We start from the raw sequence: 27,151 nt of genomic DNA, 5'->3' as shown, positions 1-27,151 counted from the left end.
CGGGAAGCTACCAATTTTATGGCTCAGCCGACAATCCAGCCGAACCTGTCCTCACCTCAGGGACAGCAAGGATCACCCCTTGGGGGCGAGACCCCAGGGTGGTCCTGGCAGTAAAGTGTGATCACCCGCCAGTAGTGTGGGGTATCTGTTCCCTCTATGACATCCCAAATAGCACCATCATCAGCGTCCCTTTTTTAATCGACACCGGAGCAGATGTTACTGTTATCCCTGAGACAAACTGGCCCCCACATTGGAAATTGGAAGATGCCCCCATGGTAGGAGGAGTCAGGGGATTAACCCGAGCTCGGAAGAGTGCCCAATTGGTAGCAATCACACTCCACACTGAAAAAGGACCGGAGAAAACCATTACCCTTTTTCCATATGTTATGACAGGAGTCCCACCCCTGCTGGGAAGGGACGCTCTAGCCCTATTAAAAGCCAGGGTGACAAATTTATTGTAAGGGCCACTGCCGCACACCCATCTCCACCAATTAAACTGACGTGGAAATCATCCGACCCAGTGTGGGTCGAGCAGTGGCCCCTGTCGAAGCCTCGAATGGATGCCCTTCTCGAGCTAGTTGACCGCGAGCTACAACGAGGTCACATAGAGCCTTCCACTAGCCCATGGAACACCCCAGTTTTTGTAATACCCAAACGAACCGGCGAAGGGTTTCGCCTCCTCCACGACCTACGTGAGGTAAACAAGAAAATTCAGCCAATGGGTCCTGTCCAAACGTTTTTACCCATGAACTCTATGGTACCGGAAGGACAACCTTGTGCTGTCCTTGATATTAAAGACTGTTTTTTCTCGATACCTCTGCATGAGGAAGACAAGGAGCGGTTTGCTTTTTCTGTTGTGTTTCCAAACAGCCAACGCCCTAACTTACGTTTCCAGTGGAAAGTGCTGCCTCAAGGAATGATCAACTCGCCTACCATCTGCCAGATTGCGGTGGACCGGGCGTTAACACCAGTCCGACACAGCAATCCGACCGCGACCATCATTCAGTACATGGACGATATCTTAATCGCCGCACCATCGGGAAGCCACGTGGACCACCTAGTGTCAACAGTCTCAGAAACTCTGAAAACGAATGGGTTCGAAATCGCGAGTGCAAAAATTAAAAGAGGACCATGCGTAAGCTTTTTAGCAGTAGGGATCACGAGTTCCTATGTGACCCCCCCCCCAAATAAAAATCCGTCGCCACATCAAAACACTCCATGATATGCAGCAATTAGTAGGGTCCTTACAATGGCTCCGCAACATTGTACTGGTCCCTCCTGAGATCATGACTCCCCTGTACGATCTCTTAAAGGGAAAGAACCCATGGGAGCAAAAAATCCTAACAATGGAAGCAGCAAACTCTCTCGACTTTATCGAGCAACAGGTATCATCAAGTACGCTTGCCAGATGGAATCCAAATCTGCCACTTGATTTATATGTACACTTTACAAAAGGCGGGGGAATGGGAGCACTAGCACAAGGTCCTCCTGAAAAAGCTCAACCAATACAATGGGTGGTTCTGGGAAAACCATCATGCGCATTCTCTTCAGGAGTTGAATGCCTTGGTAATCTCATCATGAAAGGCAGAAAACTCGCCCTGAGACACCTAGGCATCGAACCCGCCAGGATATACCTACCCTTCCGCAAACAACTCCCTGCGCAATCAGTAGCAATGTCAGAGTATCTAGCCATAGCTCTCGTCGGATTTGGCGGAGAAGTCCGTTATGCTACAAAACCTCCCTGGACTCAAATGATGGCAATTGTCAACATCGACCTCCCGCAAAAGATCATAGATCGGCCCCAGCAAGGACCAACAGTATTCACAGATGCGTCCTCAACAACTTCAACAGCGGCGGCGGTATGGCAATCGGGAGAAGAATGGCACTGCATTAAAATGACCGATCGTGCGCTCTCAGCCCAGCAATTAGAAGCTGCAGCCGTAGTATTAGCGTGTGGACTGTTCCCAACAGAACACCTCAACATAGTAACAGATTCGATGTTCGTGGCCAAACTTTGTTTAGCCATGTCGGGACCAGGCGTGTCAACATCCACAACAGCTATAATGCTAGAAGAAGCACTTTTCTCCCGAAAAGGCACCATATAAGTTATTCACGTTAACAGCCACAGCCCAATTAAAGGCTTTTTCCAAATCGGTAACGACAAGGCAGACACCGCTGCAAAAGGCTTGTGGACGCTGAGAGATGCCCGTCAACTACACGAGTCTCTCCACATCGGAGCTAAAGCGCTAGCGAAAAAATGCGGGATCTCAGTCACCGACGCGAAACACATAGTAGCCACGTGTCCCTACTGTCAGAGAACACCGCTGTGGTCCAGCGGAGTCCACCCCAGAGGTCTCAAGGCCTCCGAAGTGTGGCAGACAGATTTTACGCTCTGTCAGTTGCTGAAACCTCGAGCGTGGCTAGCAGTAACTGTAGATACATACAGCGGAGTGATCGTAGCCACACAGCACCTTAAAACCAATTCCAAAGCAACCATCCAACATTGGTTGACAGCCATGGCATGGCTCAGCATCCCCAATCATATCAAAACAGACAACGGTCCAAATTTCATCTCTAAATCAGTTCAGACATTTGTTTCGAAATGGGATATCACCCTAACACACGGTATTCCGTATAATAGTACAGGACAAGCTATAGTCGAACGAGCGAACCAGACTCTGAAATCTAAATTAGAAGTGTTAGCAAAAACAGAAGGTTTTGCTAATACCATTCCCCAGGGAGACCAAGCACGCCTGTTAGCGACTGCTCTTTTAGCACTAAATCAATTCCCCAGGGGGGAAAAGGTAAATAGTCCCACCCAAAAACATTGGGCCACTCGAGCACTGGAAGAAGGCTCGTTGGTTATAATTAGAAATGAGCTGGGAGAATGGGAACAAGGGTGGAGGCTAGTTCTTACAGGGCGAGGGTATGCCGCTGTTAAAAAAGATGGGAAAGTTAAGTGGTGTCCGCTTAAGTCCATTAAACCAGACCTCCAGAATAAAACTAATGAAAACTGTGAGTTTTTGTCCACAGGACCGGATCATCGGACACCCCCGTAACCCGTACACCCCGGTGACAAGAGAAGACGACAAGTCGGCAAACGTCCTGTCCGAGCCTGAAACCTCCTCACGGACAGAATCCAGACAACGGCAGAATAGCGTCCGCAAAGGGGGGCTACGATGCCTTTGTGTGATCCTAATCTTGGAGCTTGTCACTATAGGACAGGCAGAATCAAGTTACCATCACCATCAGCCATATAGGTGGGTCCTACGGAACCTTGTAAATGGTCGAGTAGTAAGGGAAGTCATAACAGCAGGACCTCCTAGATTTGCTGCCCACCTGTGTGAATTAGCACCCATACAGCCCTGCCTAAACCAGCGGCCCTATTACTTATGTCCACAATCTAACCCAGGAAAGGGATATTGTAATTCTCCTAATCAATATTATTGCGCATATTGGGACTGTGTCACTATCGCTTCCGCTTGGACACCCCCAATCCCAGACAAATATTTAACGACAACATGGGGACCACTAGGTTGCAAACATCCACGACTCGATTGGTCTGGAGGATCTGTAGGGTACAGTAATTGTGACGCTATAATCCTCCAAGTAATTCATCCAGAAGACTCAAGATGGGTAACGGGAAGAACTTGGGGAATTAGGTATTGGGAACCAGGACAAGATCGAGGTGGATTGATATATATAAGGAAGGAGGAAATAATAAAAACCCCTCCTCATGGAGTTGGCCCCAATCCAATTGTTAGTGGACCACGGATAACTGCTAGCCCCCTGGAGACCACCCAAAGTGATGTAATATCCTCCCTCGATGGGACGAGGGAACCCCCCTTATGGAAACTAATGCGAGCCACCTATGACACCTTGAACCAAACCAACCCTAACCTAACTGCACACTGTTGGTTGTGCTATGATGTGAAACCCCCTTTTTATGAGGCTATAGGGGTAAACACAACATATAGCCTAGACACCCGATCCGTACCACTTCAGTGTTCTTGGGGAGAGAAGAAAAGGAGGATAACCATGCAATATGTTTCTGGATCTGGGACCTGTATAGGCAATGTGTGGGGACAAAAACGGAAGCTCTGTAGTTCTGTCTCGTCCACAGTGGGAAAAACCAAAGAAAAATGGGTTATTCCCTCTGAAGGAGCTCAATGGATCTGTTCCAAAACAGGCCTTACTCCATTCATATCTCTGGCAGTGTTTAATCCCATGGTTAACCACCTTGCTATCCACCTTGATAGGACCAATCGCGATGATTGTAATAGCACTAATTTTTGGACCCTGTATACTGAGTGGAATCGTGTCGTTCGTCAAAAGTCGACTGGAGAAAGTTAACATTATGTTCGTAGAACACCGTAGGCTGCTTTAAAAACATACCTACCCAGTGTTATCCTAAAATTTACCTCAACTTTTACCTGTTTACTGTGCCTTATACTTTTTCAGGTTTATAGCATATACTTTTTAAAACTATAAATATAATGTAAGATATAGAATAAATATAAAATAAGAATATCGATAGAATTTTTAAGACTTTAAGATTATATTTTAAAATTATATTATATATATTTTAAGATTATATTTTAGCTAATTTACAAATGCATTTGTTCAAGGCGCCTTATATTTGTTACCGTAAGATCTTAATATTTATATTTTTAAGTTATAGTTAAGATTAATTAAGTTTAAGTCTTAATAATATTAATATTAAGTTTAAGTCTTAAGTTAAATACTAAGTTAAGTTAAGTATTACAACTTTATATTTCATATTAGCCTATTTAGTTAAGCATAAGGAGGGGGGAAATGTGGGTAGTTAAGGCTTGGCGGTCTGAAGATGTCGCGCTGTACGGAAAGGTAGTGTACCCCCCCCGTCCTAATAGCCAATAGCGTTTAACCCGTGAAGTAAGCAGACGGAAGTGATGCTGTAAACCTAGGCTATATAACGCTGTGTTATTTATCAATAAACGCCATTTGCCGTCCACCACATTGGTGTCTGCGTGCTGATGACCCGAGCGGCCGAGGGGTGGGTCGCCGAGCCGTCCCTGAACCAGGTCGCCACGCCAACGAAGGCGACATCCAACTTCAAACGTAGCTTTGGCGGTGCATGCAGGGGGCCTGCGGGAGCCCTGCTCCCAGAATGAGAACGTCTGCAGGTAGCTCGCAGCCAGAAAGAGCTAGCCTGGAAAGTTGTTGCTCAGCCTCATCTGCCCATGGCACTGCTCACACAGGTGCACAGAGACCGGGGTATCATGCTTCCCTTGCCACCTCAAACTTCAAACGTAGCCTAGGGAGTCTTTTCTGGGTGCCCGCCGCACCGTTGTCCCGAATATACGAGAGTCTCAGAATATCTCTTATCAAGAAGGGGCTAGCCTGGAAAGCTGTTGCTCAGCCTCATCTGCCCATGGCACTGCTTGCACAGATTCACAGAGACTGGGGCTGCTTGCTTGCCTTGCCACCTCAAACTTCAAACGTAGCCTAGGGGGTCCTTTCCGGGCGCCTCCCACAGCCCTGACCTGAATATGCAAACGTCTCAGGATAGCTCTTAACGAGAAGAGGCTAGCCTGGAAAGCTGTTGCTGAGCCTCATCTGCTCATGGCATTGCTTGCACAGATGCACAGAGTCTGGGGCTGCTTGCTTGCCTTGCCCCCTCAAACTTCAAACATAGCCCAGGGGTTCCTACAGAGTGCCTCTAGCAGCCCTGCACCGAAAATGCGAACGTCTCCAGATAGCTTGCACCCAGAAGGGACTAGCCTGGAAAGCTGTTGCTCAGCCTCATCTGCCCATGGCACTGCTCGCACAGGCGCACAGAGACTGGGGCTGCTTGCTTGCCTTGCCACCTCAAACTTCAAACGTACCCTAGGGGGTCCTTGCCATGCTCCTTCCGCAGCCATGACCCGAATATGCAAACATCTCAGGATATCACTTACCAGGTATTGGCTAGCCTGGAAAGCTGTTGCTCAGCCTCATCCACCCATGGCACTGCTCGCACAAGCGCACAGAGACTGGGTCTGCTTGCTTGCCTTTCCACCTCAAACTTCAAACATAGCCCGGGACTCCGTGCTTTGTGCCTCCAGCAGCCGTGCTCAGAAAATGCGAACGTCTCCAGATAGCTCGCATCCAGAATTGTCTAGTGTTGGCGTGGTTTACGGATCCTTTGTAACGGTGTGACCCCAATATGAGTATGATCGTTCAATCTTTAGTAGTCAGCAAAACAAGGTTTATATAGCAAAACTATTACAGCATCTGAATGGTTAAAACCCCAACCCATATATAGGCAATACTACTGCAACACGTTGTGATTGGTGCAGAGCTGCATCTCGAAGTGAAAACAGTACTGTGGCAGGAAACAACAACGTGGCAGGAAGGAAGTGACAGTGTGGCAGGAAACAGTGTCGTTCCCCCTGCTCCAGTGTCCCGAGCTCGTCGCTCTGCCTTCGCAGCAGGGTTCCGTTTCAGCCGCTCCCAAGGCTCACTTCCGGATCTGAACCTGGGTTGCTCAGCGCACCAAGCTATGTCCCCTCTCGTCCAGCCAGGACTCCACAATTCCCCCTTTGCCGTGATTGAGAGACGGGACACCTGCTTGATACAAGCAGAATGTTCGTTTTATTGTCCTTACACACATACATTTATACAGATCAAAAGGCAGCGTGTTTTAAACTGATTGGTTAAGTTTCAAACTAGGCACCTATTGATTGGTTAACACAGTTGCTAACACAGACACATTCTTTTCCTAAGCTTATCTAAACTAAGGCCATGCAGACACATTCTTTTCTTATCTTATCTAAGGCCCTGCTTCCTCCTTCAGGATGGCTCGGCACTATCTCCCTTCTTCCCAGGGTTTATGGCCCACAAGTTCCAGCACATCCTTCCTTATCAATTGCACCGCGCTGCGGGCCCTGCTGAGGCCCACATCTCCCCCTTCCTGTTGTACAATAAGAATTCCTTTTACTGAGCGTGTTATTAGTTTTTGCAAACACTGCAACAGGCATGGAAGAAGTAATAGCAACAAAATAAAAACTATTAAAACATAAACTGCTATTTTTACTAGGCTTCTTAACCATCCAGACAGACCCCATCTTCCAAAATTTTATCTAGCCAATCCCACTTGTCGTCCTGACGGAGTTTGGAGACTCCGTCCTTAAGCTTTTGGATGCTGGCATGGATTGACTCAGAGTGATCAGAAAGATTCATACAACACATGCCCTCAAAGTCCTCACAGCCATGGCCCTGTGCTAAAAGCAAAAAATCTATGGCAGCTCTATTTTGTATTGTTGCATGGCGAACGCTATCTACATCTAATAAAAGACCCGACAATGCACTGCTAGTAGCATTCGTTTGTTTAGCAAGCCAGCAGCCAAGCTTATCTAATGTTGCCAATGCTTTTCCAGCGGCAGCTCCAGGTAAAAAGAGAGAGGCGGCAAAACGCTGACTAAAGGACCAGAATTCTACATTATCATCACACTCAGGGGTGTAGGCATGAACACTACGTTTTGCCCTATGGAAGAGGCGGTATTGCAAAATCATAGATGTGTTAGGGGTCAATACTGACAAGCGCCCAAGACTACACGGACCTCCTTTTATATGCGAGGGGATACCGGGCCATGCTCTGTCTCCACAAATAAAAAATATCCCTGGAGGCAACAAGAGGGGAGCATTAGTAGACTTAGACAAATTCGTTGCTGTATAATTGCACCAAACAGTGTTATTTTTGAAGATAGGGTGAGCAGGCGAAACATCCCATGCCTTAGATTGATTCTTTCCCGTGTAGTTAAACTTGACACAAAAGTCCATCTTTACAGACCCCAACAGCTCAATTTCTTGTGGCTCCAGAGTAGCAAGTGGAAGCTGGGGGGTCCACATGTCCCAACAGTCTGTTACATTTCGAGACACGTTTTTAGATGGGAAGATATGCTGAAGATCCCTGGGAATCCGCCAGTCGTTTAATGGCAAGCCCACAAGACAGGTATCTGATGACACTGCAGTCATCAGAGTACTTGCGTTTGCTGTAATTTTTTCAGTGTTCCCTGTGTAATAGGATCAACCAGAGTGGATCTCTTCTGCTTCCACGTCAGAGGTTGCTCCCTGAGAGTGAGCGTGGTCACCTCTGGCATCGGATTCTGTGTTACGTTCTTTCAGCTCATGATATAGCTTCACATATTTTGCAGGTAACCATCGAGGGCCTGTTGAAAGAACAACACACGCATACCCTCTTCCCCACATTATTAGTTCTACAGGACTTGTCCATTGCGATTCCCCAAATTCTTTATACCATACTTTTGGTCGAACCACAAATGGAGGGACCATCCCGAATTGACGGTCAGCTGCTGTTGTAAATAATTGATCATCAGAACGATTTTAAAAATTAAGTACATTAACTGTTCCTGTGGGGTAACACTGCCCATAGGATTCCCCCTTTTTTGTTTATTTAGCATAGCTTTGAGGGTCCCGTGGACACTTTCGACAATGGCTTGTGCAGTAGAAGAATGCTGTATACCTGTAACATGTTGTATACTCCAGTCCTGTAGGAAAACAGAAATTGTCCGTGAAACGTTCCTTTTCTCCCGTATGTGCCGTGGCTACCAGAAATCCTGAGAAAGTATCCACATTAACATGTACACAATGCAGTCGACCAAATGTTGATATATGTGTAATATCACTTTGCCACAACTCATCAGCTCATAAACCACGAGGGTTCACTCCTGCACACGATGGTACGGGTGTAATACATTGACAGTCAGGGCATGCATGAACATTTGTTGTGGCTTGCCCCTGGGGCAAAGCAAATTGTTTATGCAAGGAAGAGGCATTTTGATGAAAGAAGTCATGAGATAATCGGGCTTGCTTGAAACTGTGTGGCAGTACTGCTGCCATTGTCAATTTATCTGCTACAACTTTTTCTTCAGTTATTGGTTTTAGTAGAGTAGTATGTAACTATATATGCATTATAAAATATACACGTACGCGATTTTCTAATTTCAATAGCAATTGCGTCTGCAATGCGTTGAACAATATTCACAACATATGCAGAATCTGTGACAACATTGAGTGGTTCAGTCGAAAACAATTCAAAGACGTGCAAGGCCGCTGATAGCTTAAAAATTTGTGTGGATCCTTCAACGACTAAAATAGATGATTGCTAATCGGATGAATTTGTTTGTTTCCGAAACACTGTTCGTGCTCCTTTAATAGGAACAGAAACACATCGGTTTTTTGGCTGCAATGAAATTTGAGAGAGGGAATGTAACAGCTTATGTTGTGGAAGGGTATAATGTATGTTATTTAAATAATCAGCTAGAGCGACTTGCAGAGATAAGGATTCACTGTTTAATACCATAAAGTCATCTTTAGCCAGCAGCAGGCAAATAGTATCAACTTGCTGACAGTGATTCCAACCTTGTGCTGTTAAGGACACTATGATGTGTACCTTTGAGGTCAATGTTTTCATGGGCGTATGAGACAAAAAGATTCATTCCAGAGTCTTCAACTTCTGCGTGTTAACACACCACTGATCGAAAAGAGGATAAGGCTGTAAAACAAAACCTTCATAAATGATATACAAATTTGTTGGCAATTGGACATTAATTCTGAAGGTAAAGGCAATTGCAATTCTATCTGAAATCTTTTGTAAAACAGTTTTTGCTTTTGTCATTGTCCTTCGGGAAAATAATAAATCTGAGTCCCTTTTAACAAAGTAAATAGAGGGGACAACTCTTCAGTCATAATGTCAATATTTTCACCTTTCAGCAGAGTGAATAACATCATGTAGGTAGACCATCTGAACCTTGGAAAGATAATAAAGTCCAGCTGCTTGTTCAGAAGGAATTCTACTGCAGTAATTGAATTGTATACATTTTTTGTAACCAAGTCCTTGAATGTCAGAAAGATGGTTCTCGCCGCGCCGCTTCTGGGCTGGCCGGGATGGGCCGGCACGCTGGGATCGAGGGAATGGGGGGGAAAAAACAGGGGGGGGTGGGGGGGGAACCGTGCCGCCGGTTGCCCGGGGGGAGCCATGTGCCCCACCAGGTGTAAGCTTTGCTGACCCGTTCGATGCGGTGACTGCTGGCGCGGCGGCTGTACAGCGTCTGAGGAACTGTGCAGTTTTATGTTGGAATTCACCTCGTTTTAATCTCAGGTCGGGTACGCCAATTGCTGTCGAGAGACCCTGTTGTGCACTTTCGGGATGCCGGATTTTTACACCCCACTTCCCGTTTCTCTGGATTCAAAGGATCGTCAGGTTCTGGCAGATTTACTTCCCTCATTTCTCATGTTCGGTAGGAATTTCGTCGTATGTAGGGTTAAATTTCAACAGACTGCTGCTCTGTCCTTGCTTTTGAGATAAGGACAGAGGAGTAGCAGCTGCTTGTAAGATAGTCTCTGTAAGTTTTAGAGCATTTCAAGCTGTATGCACTGATTTCCAAGTAATGATTTTCTCAGGGATTTTAAACTGCAAGACTTTGTTCTTTCAAACTTCACTGTAAAAAATTCTTTAATGGAGCCTTCGCTCCTTTTCTCAGTGACTGTCCCATTCTCCAGCGAGCTGGGGGGTGGGGGGAACAGACCTGATTCCTGCTCAGGGTCTGTTGGACCCAGCCCCTGCTCACGGCTTTCTTCAGGTGGTAACTTAGTGGCCACTCCTCCGGCCAAACACCTGTACTTACGATTGTCATCCATTAACCTGTTGCACAGGACAGGTTAAGGCTTGTGCACCTCTGATAATGGTGGCAACGTTCCACTGTCCATCTAGGATGGCAGCTCTTATAGCACCGCTCCAGCGGGTAGGTGTGATCTGTGCCAGAGGCCCAGCTAAACATCTCGGAGAGGAAGCCTCATTTTCCCGGTGGGGGGGTTGGTAACGATTGACATATGCTGGAACTGCGAGCTCATGTCTTGAAGATGCTGCAAAACTGACTGCAACAGATCGCACGGATTTTTTTTGTTTGTTGGTTTGTTTGGTTTTTTTGAGTAATTCGTTCTAGCCCCCATCAGAGGGCGTCGGGAGTGGAGACGCCTCGCTGGAAGACGGCAGGGGTGGATAGAGAGGAGGGGCCAATGTTGCAGGTCGCGCCCCAGGAGGGGCTGATGTCATAAGCCACGCCCCTTCTCCCTCCCCCTCTGGGGGTGGTACTAGCCGCTCCTCCCCTCTTCTGGAAGACAGTCGCACTTCCGCACCCGACTCCTCCCTGCTCCCCGGGGGCGGTCGTACTACCGTGTCCGGCTCGCATTTCGAGTTGATCTCTCTGGCAGCAACTTCCGGTGGGCCAACCCCTTCTGCGCCCAGACCGGAACCGCACTCTGCACTCGCTCGAATCTCGGCAATTGTGTTACAAGTGATCCCAGTCATCCCTCTAACGGCAGGTAGCCCGAAAACCCATGATAATGTCCCAGGCTTAGGCACGTGATCTTTCCCGGGCTCCGGAGCTAGCATCTGAGCTGCAGCACACGCCACCTCTCGTTCAGCTTTCATGGATTTTAAGGTCTGTAATACTGTTCGCCAGAGCTCGCGGACGGCTTTTATCTCCTTTTCTTCCTTTTCCTCCCCCGTTATTGTCCTTTCCGACATCGTCTCTCCTAATTCTTGCCATTCCGAGACAGAAAACAGTACCGGGGTGTCCGCAAAGTGACCCCATCGTTGCCCCAGTTTAATCAACTTCATGAGTTGCTTTGCCGTTGCACCTATTCCTTTCTTAGAGAGAATACCGACTAGCAACGTTGCCGCAGCCCCTATCTCCGTACTTGCGACCACGGCCTCCACGTTCAAATTTAGCTGTGCCAGGCAGCCACAGTGTGGCTTGAAAATTCCTGGGAGTCGGCCGTCCGTGCCTGCCCTGCGCGTCCGCACCCAGGCAGGACCCTCCCAGCCGTTACTCCCACGCCCCCTCTCTAGCTGCTCACCGTAGACCGAGGGACTCCTCCAGGGAAACCGTCCATCCTCTGCCACCAAATGTTGGCGTGGGTTACGGATCCGTTGTAACGATGTGACCCCAATATGAGTATGATCGTTCACTCTTTAGTAGTAAGCAAAACAAGGTTTATATAGCAAAACTATTACAGCACCTGAATGGTTAAACCCCCAACCCATATATAGGCAAATCTACTGCAACTCGTTGTGATTGGTGCAGAGCTGCATCTCGAAGTGAAAACAGTACTGTGGCAGGAAACAACAACGTGGCAGGAAGGAAGTGACAGTGTGGCAGGAAACAGTGACGTTCCCCCTGCTCCAGTGTCCCGAGCTCGTCGCTCTGCCTTCCCAGCAGGGTTCCGTGTCAGCCACTCCCAAGGTTCACTTCGGGATCGGAACCTTGGTTGCTCAACGCACCAAAATATGTCCCCTCTCGTCCAGCCAGAACACAACAGGCTAGCCTGGAAAGCTGTTGCTCAGCCTTATCCGCCCATGGCACTGCTCGCACAGGCGCACAGAGACTGGGGCTGCTTGCTTGCCTTGCCACCTCAAACTTCAAACATATCCTAGGGGGTCCTTGCCAAGCTCCTTCCGCACACCTGACCCGAATATGCGAGCGTCTCAGGATATCTCATACCAAGAAGGGTTTAGCCTGGAAAGCTGTTGCTCAGCCTCATCTGCCCATGGCACTGCTTGCACAGGTGCACAGAGAGACTGGGGCTGCTTGCTTGCCTTGCCACCTCAAACTTCAAACGTAGCCTAGGGGGTCGTTGCCGGGCGTCTCCCACAGCCCTGACCCGAATATGCGCGCATATCACTATATCTCTTAAAAAAGGGGCTAGCCTTGAAAGATGTTGCTCAGCCTCATCCGCCCTTGGCACTGATCGCACAGGCGACCAGAGACCGGCGGTGCTTGCTTCCCGTACCACCTCAAACTTCAAACGTAACCAGGGGGTCCTTGACGGTGTCCTCCAGCAGCCGTGACCCGAATTGGCGAACGTCTCCAGATAGCTTCCACCCAGAAGGGGCTTGCTGGAAAGCTGTTGCTCAGCCTCCTCTGCCCATGGCACTGCTGGCACAGGCGCAGAGAGACTGAGAGCGCTTGCTTAACTTGCCGCCTCAAAATTCATACACCCTGGGGGTCCTTACTGGTTTCCTCCAGCAGCACTGCCCCAAAAGGTAGAATGTCTTCAGATAGCTCGCAGCCAGAAGGTGCTAGCCAAGAAAGCTGTTTCCCAGCCTCATCTGCCCATGACACTGCTCGCAAAGGCGCACAGAGATTGGGGCTGCTTGCTTGCCTTGCCACCTCAAACTTCACTCGCAGCCTAGAGGGTTATTGCCGGGCGCCTACCGGACCCCGGACCTAAATACGCGAATGTCTCAAGATACCTCTTACCAAGAAGGGGCTAGACTGGAAAGCTTTTGCTCAGCTTTATCTGCCCACGGCACTGCTCGCACAGGCGCCCAGAGATTGGGGCTGCTTGCTAGCCTTGCCACCTAAAACTTCCTACGTAGCCTACGGGTCCCTGCCGGGTGCCTCAGGCAGCCGTGCAACGAAGGTGTGCACGTCTCCAAAGAGCTCGCACCCAGAAGGGGCTAGCCTGGAAAGCTGTTGCTCAGCCTCATCTGCCCATGGCACTGCTCGCAGAGGCGCGCAGAGACTGGGGCTGCTTGCTTGCCTTGCCACCTCAAATTTCATTCGCAACCAAGGGGGTCCTTGCCGGGCGCCTACCGGAGCCCGGACGTAAATATGCGAACATCTCAGGATATCCCTTACCAACAAGGGGCTAGCCTAGAAAGCTGTTGCTCAGCCTCATCTGCCCATGGTACTGCTCGCACAGGCGCCCAGAGACTGGGGCTGCTTGCTTGCCTTGCCACCTCAAAATTGAAATGTAACTTAGGGGTCCCTGTCGGGTGCCTCCAGCAGCCCTGTAACGAAGGTGTGAACGTCTCCAGATAGCTCGCACCCAGAAGGGGCTAGCCTAGAAAGCTGTTGCTCAGCCTCATCCGCCCATGGCACTGCTCGCACAGGCGTACAGAGACTGGGGCTTCTTGCTTGCCGTGCCACCACAAATTTAACACGTAGCCTACGAGGTTTTTTCGGGGCACCTGCCGCAACTCTGACCCGAATATGCAAGCGTCTAATGATATCTTATGCCAAGAAGGGGCTAGCCTGGAAAGTATTTGCTCATCCTCATCTGCCCATTGCACTGCTCACACAGGTGCACAGAGACTGGGGCTGCTTGCTTGCCTTGCCACCTCAAACTTCAATCGCAACCTAGGGGGTTTTTCCGGTTGCCTGCCGCAACCCTGACCCTAATATGCAAGCGTCACAACATATATTACGCCAACAATGTGCTAGCCTGGAAAGCTGTTGCTCAGCCTCATCTGCCCATGGCACTGCTCACACAGGTGCACAGAGAGTGGGGCTGCTTGCTTGCCTTGCCACCTGAAACTTCCAACGTAACCTAGGAGGTCTTTGCCGGGTGCCTGCCGCAGCCCTTACCCGAATATGTAAGCATCTCAAGATATCTTATGCCAAGAAAGGTCTAGCCTGGAAACCTGTTTCTCAGCCTCCTCTGCCCATGGCACTGGTCGCAGAGGCGCGCAGAGTCTGGGGCTGCTTGCTTGTCTTGCCACCTCAAACTTCAATCCTAGCCTAGGGGGTCGTTGCCGGGTACGTCCCAAAGACCTGACCTGAATATGCGAACACCTCAGGATATCTCGTACCAAAATTGTCTAGCCTGGAAAGCTGTTTCTCAGCCCCATCTGCCCATGGCACTACTCATACAGGCGCAGAGAGACTGAGAGTGCTTGCTTAACTTGCCACCTCAAAATTCATACGTCCTGTGGGTTCCTACCGGGCGCCTTGTCCTGGGTTTGGCCAGGACAGGGTTAATTTTCACCGGACTCCAGGAAGGGGCACAGCCGGGGGGTGGGGGCTGACCCCACCTGGCCAAACAGAGCCGGGTATTCCATACCATGTGACGTCACGCTGGGTTCCGGTGGGGGGGGGGGCGCGGCGGGAACTCACTCGCGGCTCGGGAGCGTGCGGCGCCGGTGCAGTCCGAGATAGCGGGTCTGTTTTTGTCGTGTTTTCTCCTTATCTGTATCTTTGTTGTTCCTGTTTCCCTCTGTTTGCTGTTCTGTTAAACTGCCCTTATCCCGACCCACCAGTTTCTTCCTCTTTCTTTCCATTCTCCTCCGCACGCCGGCGGGGGGAGGGGCGGCCGCGTGGCGCTTTTGTTGCCGGCGGCAGGCGAACCAGAACATTTAATTGGCGCCCAGACGTGGAGCGGGGATAACGGCAGGGCTGAGCAGCGGATGTTAAAACTGCTTTCATAGATTTTGTTAAAATTTATTATACGCATTTACTGTGTTAGTTAAAGTCGCCGGTAAAAATGTTTCTGACTTTGATCAAATATCTGTGCTACGTAAATCCTTACTTGCTGTATGTGTTTGCCGCCGTGCTGTTTGTTACCTCGGGAAAAAAGATCAGGATGATGATTTTGCTGTACTGTATGATATCGACTTATGATATGATAACATCACTGTGCATGAAATTAGGCTTGTGTTTGCATGCGGCACTGCGGTCATTTCCGTACCTCGGATCCTATGTCTTAGAATTTGTTAGTAATCAAACCCAATCTGTGGGGAAAACCGAAGGGGATACCTTCCCCCACTCTTTCGCCCCCCCTCTCTCCCTCGGGCTGGTCCTAACGGATTTTGAGAATTTCGAGTTTTCGGCGAAGCTACTGAAGGTGAAGGGTTCTGGAGCAGAGGCTCGCGCCGAGGGACCCTTTCTCTGGTGGCAAAACCGCAGCGGCGAGGCGGCAAAAAGCACTGAGAGAGAGAGGAGACCCCAGCCCCCCCCCCCCAAGCGGGAAAGCGGGAGGTGCCAACGAGCGGCAGCTCTGAGTCAGCGGGGGCGGAGTCGAGTGTGACAGCAGCCAAACACCCTCACGGATAAGAGCAGCCCCCAGGGAGCGCGAGCGACCAGGAGCGCGGGCGACCAGGAGCGTGGGCGAACAGAGCCGGCAAACAGAGACGGCGCAGCAGCCCGGGAGCGGCGCAGCAGTTTGCGCGGCAGTTCGCGCAGGCAGGGCGAGCGGGGAAGGCGACTGGCAGGGTACAGCCGACCCTTCTGGCAACTCAAGTAGTGGGCATCGCTCTTCCAGGAGATATTCTAGCCATGGTTACCACCCGTGGTAAAGCTGTTGCTCAAAGGAGTGTGGGGACCCAGACGGAGGCCCCACGCAAGAATGCCGGTGTCCAGGTCTCTGGCTGCAGGGAGTGCCTGAGCCTGGCGCTCGTACCGGCGGACAGCAGAGACAACGGCTGTGTTCGGTGCGAGCAGGTGAATGACCTGCTCAGCCTGGTGGCAGAGCTGAAGGAGGAAGTGGAGAGGCTGAGGAGCATCCGGGAGTGTGAGAGGGAGATTGACTGGTGGAGCCGCTCCCCGCCCTCCCTGAGGCAGAGGCAGCAGGAAGCGGCTCCACAGAAAGCAGAGAACCCCCTACCCTCTTGCCACCGAGCAGAAAGAGGGGGCCTAAGAGATGGGGGGGAATGGAAACGGGTCCCTGCTCGGGGGGGCAAGCGAATCTCCCCCCGGCCTCCCTCACCGGCCCAGTTGCCCTTAAGCAACAGATATGGGGCTCTGGAATGTGAGAGACTGGCCACAGAGGATGTGGGTGAAGGTGAGGCTCCATCCAGGGGGTTGCCTAGAACGAGTCAGACAGCCCCAAGAATTACGACTGCCTCAACTAAGAAAAAAAGGAGGGTCATTGTCATAGGTGATTCCCTTCTGAGGGGAACAGAGGGCCCGATCTGCCGACCGGACCCATCCCACAGGGAAGTCCGCTGCCTCCCTGGGGCCCGGGTTAGGGATGTTGCGAAGAAACTCCATGGTCTGGTGCGGCCTTCTGATTACTACCCCCTCTTGGTAATGCAGGTTGGCGGGGACGAGATAGCAGAAAGAAGTCCCAAGGCCATCGAAAGGGACTTCAGGGCACTGGGGCCATTGGTTGAGGGATCAGGGGTGCAGGTGGTGTTTTCCTCCATCCCATCAGTGGCAGGGGACAGCACTGAAAGGGGCAGGAAAACTCACCTGGTTAACAGGTTGCTCAGGGACTGGTGCCATCAGTCAAATTTTGGCTTCTTTGATCATGGGGAGGTGTACACAGCACCGGGCCTGCTGGTGACAGGTGGAACTCAGCTATCTCAAAGGGGAAAAAGAATTCTTGGCCACGAGCTGGCGGGGCTCATTGAGAGGGCTTTAAACTAGGTTCGAAGGGGGAAGGGGATATTGCCCAGCTCACTAGGGATGAGTCTAGGCTTGGAGTGCCAAGGCCAGGGGTGAGATTGACAGCCCAGCTCAAGTGTGTTTACACCAATGCACGTAGCATGGGCAATAAACAGGAGGAGCTGGAAGCCATTATACAGCAGGACGGCTACGACTTGGTCGCCATCACAGAAACGTGGTGGGACAACTCGCATGACTGGCATGCTGTCATAGATGGCTACAGACTCTTTAGGAAAGACAGGCCAACAAGGAGAGGTGGGGGAGTTGCTCTATATGTGAGGGAGCAAGTAGAATGCACTGAGCTTGGCCTGGGGGCAAATGAGGAACAAGTTGAAAGCTTGTGGGTTAGAATTAAGGGACAGGCTCATAAGGGTGACATTACGGTGGGTGTGTACTACAGGCCACCTGACCAGGAGGAGGAGGTTGATGAGGCCTTCTACAGGCAGCTGCAAGCAGCCTCACAGTCACAGGCCCTGGTTCTCATGGGGGACTTCAACCACCCTGACATCAGCTGGGAAGACCATACAGCTAGGCAGGCGCAATCCAGGAGGTTCCTACAGAGCATCGATGATAACTTTCTGATGCAAGTGGTGGAGGAACCAACAAGGAAAGGTGCGCTGCTGGACCTCGTGTTAACAAACAAGGAGGGACCGGTGGAGGATGTGAAGGTTGGAGGTAGACTCGGCTGCAGTGACCATGAAATGGTCGAGTTCAGGATCCTGCGTGGAGGAAGCAGGGCGATAAGCAGGATCAAAACCCTGGACCTCAGGAGGGCTGACTTTGCCCTCTTCAAGGAGCTACTGGGAGGAATCCCGTGGGCCAGGGCTCTCGAAGGCAGGGGGGTCCATGAGTGCTGGTTGCTCTTTAAACAACACTTCTTCCATGCACAGGAGCAATGCATCCCCCTGAGAAAGAAATCTAGCAAAGGAGGCAGGAGACCTGCATGGTTAAACAAGGAGCTTCTAGCGGAGATCAGGCAGAAGAGAAAGGTCCATGGAATGTGGAAAGAGGGGCAGGCCACTTGGGAAGAGTACAGAAACGTGGTGAGAGCATGCAGGGATGCGACGAGGAAGGCCAAGGCCTACCTGGAATTGAAGCTGGCAAGGGATGTCAAAAACAACAAGAAGGGCTTCTTCAACTACATCAGCAGCAAAAGGAAGGCTAGGGACAATGTGGGGCCGCTGCTGAATGAGGCGGGTGTCCTGGTGACAGAGGATGCGGAGAAGGCAGAGCTACTGAATGCCTTCTTTGCTTCAGTCTTCAGTGCTAAGACTGGCCCTCAGGAATCCCAGGCCCCGGAGGTAAGAGAAGAAGCCTACAAAGAGGACGACTTTCCCTTGGTCGAGGAGGACTGTGTGAGGGATCGCTTAAGCGATCTGGATGTCCACAAATCCATGGGCCCCGATGGAATGCACCCACGAGTGCTGAGAGAGCTGGCGGATGTCATTGCTGAGCCACTCTCCATCATCTTTGAGAGGTCCTGGAGGACAGGAGAGGTGCCCGAGGACTGGAGAAAGGCCAATGTCACTCCAATCTTCAAAAAGGGCAAGAAGGAGGACCCAGGGAACTACAGGCCGGTCAGCCTCACCTCCATCCCGGGAAAGGTGATGGAGCAGCTTATCCTGGAGGCCATCATGAAGCAAGTGGAAGAAAAGAAGGTTATCAGGAGTAGTCAGCATGGATTCACCAAGGGGAAATCATGCCTGACCAATCTGGTAGCTTTCTACAGTGACATGACTGGCTGGGTAGACGAAGGGAGAGCTGTGGATGTTGTCTACCTTGACTTCAGCAAGGCTTTCGACACAGTCTCCCATGATATCGTCCTAGGGAAGCTGAGGAAGTGTGGGCTGGATGAGTGGTCGGTGAAGTGGATAGAGAACTGGCTGAATGGCAGAACTCAGAGGGTTGTCATCAGCGGCGCTGAGTCTAGTTGGAGGCTGGTAACAAATGGTGTCCCCAGGGGTCAGTATTGGGCCCAGTCTTGTTTAACTTCTTCATCAACGACCTGGATGAAGAGTTAGAATGTACCCTCAGCAAGTTTGCTGATGACACCAAACTGGGAGGTGTGGTAGATACACCAGAAGGCTGTGCTGCCATTCAGCGTGATCTGGATAGGCTGGAAAGCTGGGCAGAGAGGAACCTGATGAGGTTCAACAAAGGCAAATGCAGGGTCCTGCACCTGGGGAGGAACAACCTCATGCACCAGTACAGGCTTGGGGTGGACCTGCTGGAGAGCAGCTCTGAGGAGAGGGACCTGGGCGTCCTGGTGGACAACAGGTTAACCATGAGCCAGCAGTGTGCCCTGGCTGCCAAGAAAGCCAATGGGATCCTGGGGTGCATCAAGAAGAAGAGCTACTGGAGAGAGTCCAGTGGAGGGCTACGAGGATGATGAGGGGACTGGAACATCTCCCCTGCGAGGAGAGGCTGAGGGAGCTGGGCTTGTTCAGCCTGAAGAAGAGAAGGCTGCCAGGGGACCTTATAAATGTTTACAAATATCTGAAGGGTGGGTGTCAGGAGGATGGGGCCAAGCTCTTTTCAGTGGTGCCCAGTGACAGGACAAGGGGCAATGGGCACAAACTGAGGCACAGGAAGTTCCGTCTGAACATGAGGAAGAACTTCTTCCCTCTGAGGGTGACGGAGCACTGGAACAGGCTGCCCAGGGAGGTTGTGGAGTCTCCTTCTCTGGAGATATTCAAGACCCGCCTGGACAAGGTCCTGTGCAGCTTGCTGTAGGTGACCCTGCTTCGGCAGGAGGGTTGGACTAGATGACCCACAGAGGTCCCTTCCAACCCCTACTATTCTGTGATTCTGTGATTCTGTGAGTACCCGTGGGATGCTCAGGCCAGCACTCTCCTTTTGTTCTGCCTCCTGAATGGGTTTCAGGTTTTGTTTAGGGTTAAACAAGTCGTTAAGATCATCTGGCAGAGACCTGCCCCGGGGCTGGATAGCTGTGAGTGGCTGGGTGTGTGGGACAGCATGGGCAGGTGTCTAGAGCTGTGGGCACCTGCGGTGTGTTTTAAACTCACCCCTGAACAAATACAGAATCCGGACAATCTGGTAAAATATCTGAAAAAAGTGTGCTGCCACCCTGGGAACTCCAGAGAGACACAGATCACCACAATGTGCTGGGGTCTGGCCCATGCCTACTGAGCCATGTTCAACACTGTTCAGTGCCTTAAAGGGGAAAGGGGGGGAAGCGAAGTGGCAGGCACTGCGACTGGCGCTGCCCCCCCAGCTGGCCCTGCAGCCCCTCCAGCCCAGCAGGCAGTCACAGCCCCCCCGACCGGCACCGCCGCTGCCACAGCTGCAGGGTCTGCCTCGGTTTCCCCGGCAGGCACAGCAGCGGCTCCAGCCCCAGCTCCAGCTGCAGGCATCGCGGCTGAGCCCAATGACCAGCCTGTGCCGGTAGCAGTCGCCCCTGTAAAACTAAAGAAAGACGCAAAGAGAGCAGATCGCTCCGGGAGGGATGACGATGAGCCGGGGTCATCGCGGGAGACAGAGACAGAGATCATCACCCGGTCCCTGTCCCTGGGCGAGCTGCGAGACATGCGGAAAGATTTCAGCCACCACCCTAGCGAGCACATTGCCACCTGGCTGCTGCGGTGCTGGGATAACGGGGCCAGCAGCTTGGAATTAGAGGGCAAGGAAGCCAAGCAGCTGGGATCCCTGGCCAGGGATGGGGGCATTGACAAGGCCATTGGGAAAAAGGAACAAATCCTCAGCCTCTGGAGGAGACTTCTCTCAGGGGTGAGGGAGAGGTACCCCTTCAGTGACGATTTTGTATGCTATCCTGGCAAGTGGACCAATATGGAAAGGGGTATTCAGTACTTGAGGGAATTAGCTGTGCGGGAGCCGGTTTACTGTGACACAGACGATGAGCAGGTACCCACAGACCCAGATGAACTCCAGTGCTCACAATCCATGTGGAGGAAGTTTGTGCGGGGCGCACCATCCTCATATGCCAACTCACTGGCAGTAGTAGACTGGAAAGGTAAAGACGCACCAACAGTGGATGAGGTGGCTGTCAGACTCCGGCAATATGAGGAAAGTCTCTCTTCCTCCCTTGTCTCAGCTGTGGAGAAACTTGTCAAGCGACTAGACAGGAATATGTCCTACTCCCCACCTGTACGGGCCAGTGTCTCAGCTATTAGGGGCAAGCGTTTCTCTGCTCAGGAGAGGGAATACAGAGGCTATACACCACGGGGCACCCTGTGGTTCTACCTGCGTGACCACGGAGAGGACATGAGGAAGTGGGATGGAAAACCCACCTCAAGTCTAGAGGCACGAGTACGTGAGTTGCGAGGTAAAACAATCACAAAAGGGGATTCTGTTAGGAAAAATGCCGCTCCAGTTTCCAGCAGCCAGCTCTCCAGACCAGGTAGACAGTTTGATTTTGATTCTGATCCTCTGGAGGGGACCTCCAAGTCATTTTTACAGCAGGTGAGCAGCAAATTCTCTGACGAGGATTAGAGGGGCCCTGCCTCCAGCCAGGTGGAGGAAAGGGACAACCGTGTTTATTGGACGGCGTGGATTCGGTGACCTGGCACGTCAGATCCACAAGAGTATAAAGCTCTAGTGGACACTGGTGCACAGTGTAATTTAATGCCATCAGAGTTCAAAGGGTCAGAGTCCATTTGCATTTCGGGAGTGACAGGGGGGTCCCAAGAGCTGAGTGTACTGGAGGCTGAAGTGAGCCTCACTGGGCAGGAGTGGCAAAAGCACCCCATTGTAACTGGCCCCGAGGCTCCGTGCATCCTTGGGATAGACTATCTTAGGAGAGGCTATTTCAAGGACCCAAAGGGGTATCGGTGGGCTTTTGGCATAGCTGCTGTGGAGACGGAAGAAATAAAACAGCTGTCCATTTTGCCTGGTCTCTCGGAGGATCCTTCCGTTGTGGGGTTGCTGAGGGTTGAAGAACAACAGGTGCCAATCGCGACCACAACGGTGCACCGGCGACAGTATCGTACTAACCGAGACTCCCTTCTCCCCATTCATCAGCTGATCCGCCAGCTGGAGAGTCAAGGAGTGATCACCAAAACTCTCTCACCCTTTAATAGTCCCATATGGCCAGTGAGAAAATCTACTGGAGAGTGGAGACTGACAACAGACTACCGTGGCCTGAATGAAGTAACACCACCGCTGAGTGCTGCCGTGCCAGACATGCTAGAACTTCAATATCAGCTGGAGTCAAAGGCAGCCAAGTGGTACGCGACAATTGACATTGCTAATGCATTCTTCTCCATTCCTTTGGCAGCAGAGTGCAGGCCACAGTTTGCTTTCACCTGGAGGGGCATCCAGTACACCTGGAATCGACTGCCCCAGGGGTGGAAACACAGTCCCACCATTTGCCATGGACTAATCCAGACTGCACTAGAAAAAGGTGAAGCTCCAGAACATCTGCAGTACATCGACGACATCATTATATGGGGCGACACAGCGGAGGAAGTTTTTGAGAAAGGGGAGAAAATAGTTCAGATCCTTCTGAAAGCCGGTTTCGCCATTAAGCGAAGTAAAGTCAAGGGACCTGCGCAAGAGATCCAGTTTTGGGGAATAAAATGGCAGGATGGGCGCCGTCAAATCCCAATGAATGTCATCAACAAAATAGCAGCTATGTCTCCACCAACCAGCAACAAGGAAGCACAGGCCTTCCTGGGTGTTGTGGGGTTTTGGAGGATGCACATCCCAAATTACAGCCAGATTGTGAGTCCTCTGTACCACGTGACCCGGAAGAAGAATGATTTTGAATGGGGCCCTGAGCAACGACAGGCATTTGAACAGATTAAACAGGAGATAGGTCATGCCGTAGCCCTTGGTCCAGTCCGGTCAGGGCAAGATGTTAAAAACGTGCTCTACACCGCAGCCGGGGAGAATGGCCCAACCTGGAGTCTCTGACAGAAAATATACCAGGGGAGACTCGAGGTCGACCCCTGGGGTTCTGGAGCCGGGGATACAAAGGATCCAAGGCCCGCTATACTCCCACTGAAAAAGAGATTCTGGCAGCATATGAAGGTGTTCGAGCTGCTTCAGAAGTGGTCGGCACTGAAGCACAGCTCCTCCTAGCACCACGATTGCCGGTCCTGGGCTGGATGTTCAAAGAGAGGGTCCCCTCTACACATCATGCCACCGATGCTTCGTGGAGCAAGTGGGTCGCTCTGATCACCCAGCGCGCCCGAATGGGAAACCCCAGTCGCCCAGGAATTCTGGAGGTAATCATGGACTGGCCAGAAGGCAAAGATTTTGGAGCATCGCCAGAGGAGGAGGTGACACGTGCTGAAGAGGCCCCACTGTATAACCAGCTGCCAGAAGATAAAAAACAGTATGCCCTGTTCACGGATGGGTCCTGTCGCATTGTGGGGAAGCAGCGGAGGTGGAAGGCTGCTGTATGGAGCCCTACACGACAAGTCGCAGAAACTGCCGAGGGAGAAGGTGAGTCCAGCCAGTTTGCAGAGGTGAAAGCCATCCAGCTGGCTTTAGACATTGCCAGTCGAGAGAAGTGGCCAGTGCTCTATCTTTACACCGACTCTTGGATGGTGGCCAATGCCTTGTGGGGGTGGCTGCAGCAATGGAAGAAGAACAACTGGCAGCGCAGAGGCAAACCTATCTGGGCTGCCCCATTGTGGCAAGATATTGCTGCCCGTCTGGAGCAGTTGGCTGTAGAAGTCCGTCACGTGGACGCCCACGTCCCTAAGAGTCGGGCCACTGAAGAACATCAAAACAACCACCAGGTAGATCAGGCTGCCAAGACTGAAGTGGCTCAGGTGGATCTGGACTGGCAACATAAGGGTGAACTGTTTATAGCTCGGTGGGCCCATGACACCTCGGGCCACCAAGGAAGAGACGCGACATACCGATGGGCTCGTGACCGAGGGGTGGACTTGACCATGGACACCATCGCACAGGTTATCCATGAATGTGAGACATGCGCTGCAATCAAGCAAGCCAGGCGGGTAAAGCCTCAGTGGTATGGAGGACGATGGCTAAAATATAAATATGGGGAGGCTTGGCAGATTGACTACATCACACTGCCACAAACCCGCCAAGGCAAGCGCTATGTGCTCACAATGGTGGAGGCCACCACCGGATGGTTGGAAACCTACCCTGTGCCCCATGCCACCGCCCGGAATACCATCCTGGGCCTGGAAAAACAAGTCCTGTGGCGACATGGCACTCCCGAAAGAATTGAGTCGGACAACGGGACTCATTTTCGCAACAGCCTCATAGACACCTGGGCCAAAGAACACGGTATTGCGTGGGTGTATCACATCCCCTACCATGCACCAGCCTCTGGAGAGATCGAACGTTACAATGGGCTGCTAAAAACCACTTTGAGGGCAATGGGGGGTGGGACTGTCAAAAATTGGGATACCCATTTAACAAAGGCCACCTGGTTGGTTAACACCAGAGGGTCCACCAACCGGGCTGGTCCTGCCCAGTCAAAACCTCAGCGCCCCGTAGAAGGGGATAAAGTCCCTGTAGTGCACACGCGGAACATGTTAGGGAAGACAGTCTGGGTTAGTCCTGCCTCGGGCAAAGGCAAGCCCGTCCGCCGGATTGCCTTTGCTCAAGGACCTGGGTGTACCTGGTGGGAAATGCAGAAGGATGGGGAAGTCCGATGTGTACCTCATGGGGATTTGATTTTAGGGAAGAATAGTCCATAAATAAATTGTATAAAGTTAATTGTTAAATAACCCTGTCACTGTCTGTTATCACTGTTACAATTGTTATATTTAGTACCAGTAGTAGCATAGTAAGAATCATCCAGATTAAAGAAGGATGGACTTTTCTGATGAACCCTAGCAGAGCACAGCGATGATGGAACTGGACCTGGTTTTCAACAACTGGCATCCAGCAACTTCATCAGGATCAACATCTCCTGCAGACTGTGGGCATGGGCCGCACCAGATACATCAGCCATGAGCTCCGGATGCAGCAAGTGACCGTCCATCACCACACATCACCTCTCCTGCCACAGAAGACCATTACGACAGATGGAGCCTGAAGTCATGGATTAAATGAACTCAACGGACAGTTCAGAGTGATGATCCATAGACTAAGGGAATGATATCTGGAGACAGGAGAAGTGGCGGTGATCAACTGGACAATGGGGGACCTGGGCATGACGTAGATGGTATGGAATAAGGGGTGGATAATGTCCTGGGTTTGCCCAGGACAGGGTTAATTTTCACCGGACTCCAGGAAGGGGCACAGCCAGGGGGTGGGGGCTGACCCCACCTGGCCAAACAGAGCAGGGTATTCCATACCATGTGACGTCACGCTGGGTGCCGGTGGGGGGGGGGCGGCGCGGCGGGAACTCACTCGCGGCTCGGGAGCATGCGGCGCCGGTGTGGTCCGAGAGAGCGGTTCTGTTTTTGTCGTGTTTTCTCCTTATCTGTATCGTTGTTGTTCCTGTTTCCCTCTGTTTGCTGTTCTGTTAAACTGCCCTTATCCCGACCCACCATTTCTTCCTCTTTCTTTCCATTCTCCTCCGCACGCCGGCGGGGGGAGGGGCAGCCGCGTGGCGCTTTTGTTGCCGGCGGCAGCCGAACCAGAACACGCCTCCAGCAGCACTGCCCCAAAAGGTAGAATGTCTTCAGATAGCTCGCACCCAGAGGGGCTAGCCTAGAAAGCTGTTGCTCAGCCTCATCTGCCCATGGCACTGCTCGCACAGGCGTACAGAGACTGGGGCTGCTTGCTTGCCTTGCCACCTCATATTTAACACGTAGACTACGAGGTTTTTTCGGGGCGCCTGCCGCAACGCTGACCTGAATATGCGAGCGTCTCAAGATATCTTATGCCACGAAGGGGCTATTCTGGAAAGCTTTTGCTCAGCCTCATCTGCTCATTGCACTGCTCACACAGGCACAGAGAGACTGGGGTTTCTTGCTTGCCTTGCCACCTCAAAATTCAAATGTAGCCTAGGGGTCCCTTCCGGTTTCCTGCAGCAGCCCTGCATCGAAGGTGTGAACGTCTTCAGATAGCTCGCACTTAGAAGGGTCTAGGCTGGAAAGCTGTTTCCCAGCCTCATCTGCGCATGGCACTGCTTGCACAGGCACACAGAGACTGGGGCTGCTTGCTAGCCTTGCCACCTCAAACTTCCAACGTAGCCTAGGTGTCCCTGCCGGGTGCCTCACGCAGCCCTGCAACGAAGGTGTGAACGTCTCCAGATATCTCTTACCAAGAAGGGGCTAGCCTGGAAAGCTGTTGGTCAGCCTCATCTGCCCATGGCACTGCTCGCACAGGGGCACAGAGACTGGGGCTGCTTGCTAGCCTTGCCACCTAAAACCTCCAACGTAACCTAGGAGGTCTTTGCCGGGGGCCCGCCGCAACCCTGACCCGAATATGCGAGCATCTCAAGATATCTTATGCCAAGAATGGGCTAGCCTCGAAAGCTGTTGCTCGGCCTCATCTGCCCATGGCACTGCTCACACAGGCGCAGAGAGAGTGGGGCTGCTTGCTTGCCTTGCCACCTCAAACTTCAAACGTAACCTAGGAGATCTTTGCCGGACGCCTGCCGCAGCCCTGACCCGAATATGCGAGCGTCTCAAGATATCTTATGCCTAGAAGGGGCTGCACAGGAAAGATTTTGTTCAGCCTCATCTGCCCATTGCACTGCTCACACAGGCGCACAGAGACTGGGGTTTCTTACTTGCCTTGCCACCTCAAACTTCCAACGTAGCCTAGGGTTCCCTGCCGGGTTCCTCAGGCAGCCCTGCAATGAAGGTGTGAACGTCTCCAGATAGCTCGCACACAGAACGGGCTAGCCTGGAAAGCTGTTGCTCAGCCTCATCTGCCCACGGCACTGCTCGCAGAGGCGCGCAGAGACTGGGGCTGCTTGCTTGCCTTGCTACCTCAAACTTCAAACATAACCAGGGAGTCCCTGCCGGTTGCGTCCAGCAGCCGTGACCCGAATAGGCGAACTTCTCCAGATAGCTTCCACC

General features: G+C 51.6%; 1 pseudogene; it reads left to right on the top strand.

Annotated features, from left to right (window-relative positions):
* The first annotated feature begins 1,895 nt into the window (after window positions 1-1,895).
* LOC142365453 (uncharacterized) overlaps window positions 1,896-27,151 on the top strand; it is a 64,492-nt pseudogene continuing 39,236 nt past the window's right edge.

The sequence above is a fragment of the Opisthocomus hoazin genome, chromosome W (assembly GCF_030867145.1).
Source record: "Opisthocomus hoazin isolate bOpiHoa1 chromosome W, bOpiHoa1.hap1, whole genome shotgun sequence".
Lineage (NCBI taxonomy): Eukaryota > Metazoa > Chordata > Aves > Opisthocomiformes > Opisthocomidae > Opisthocomus > Opisthocomus hoazin.
Note: the sequence above shows the minus strand (reverse complement) of the source record. Positions and strands in the feature narration are given on the sequence as shown.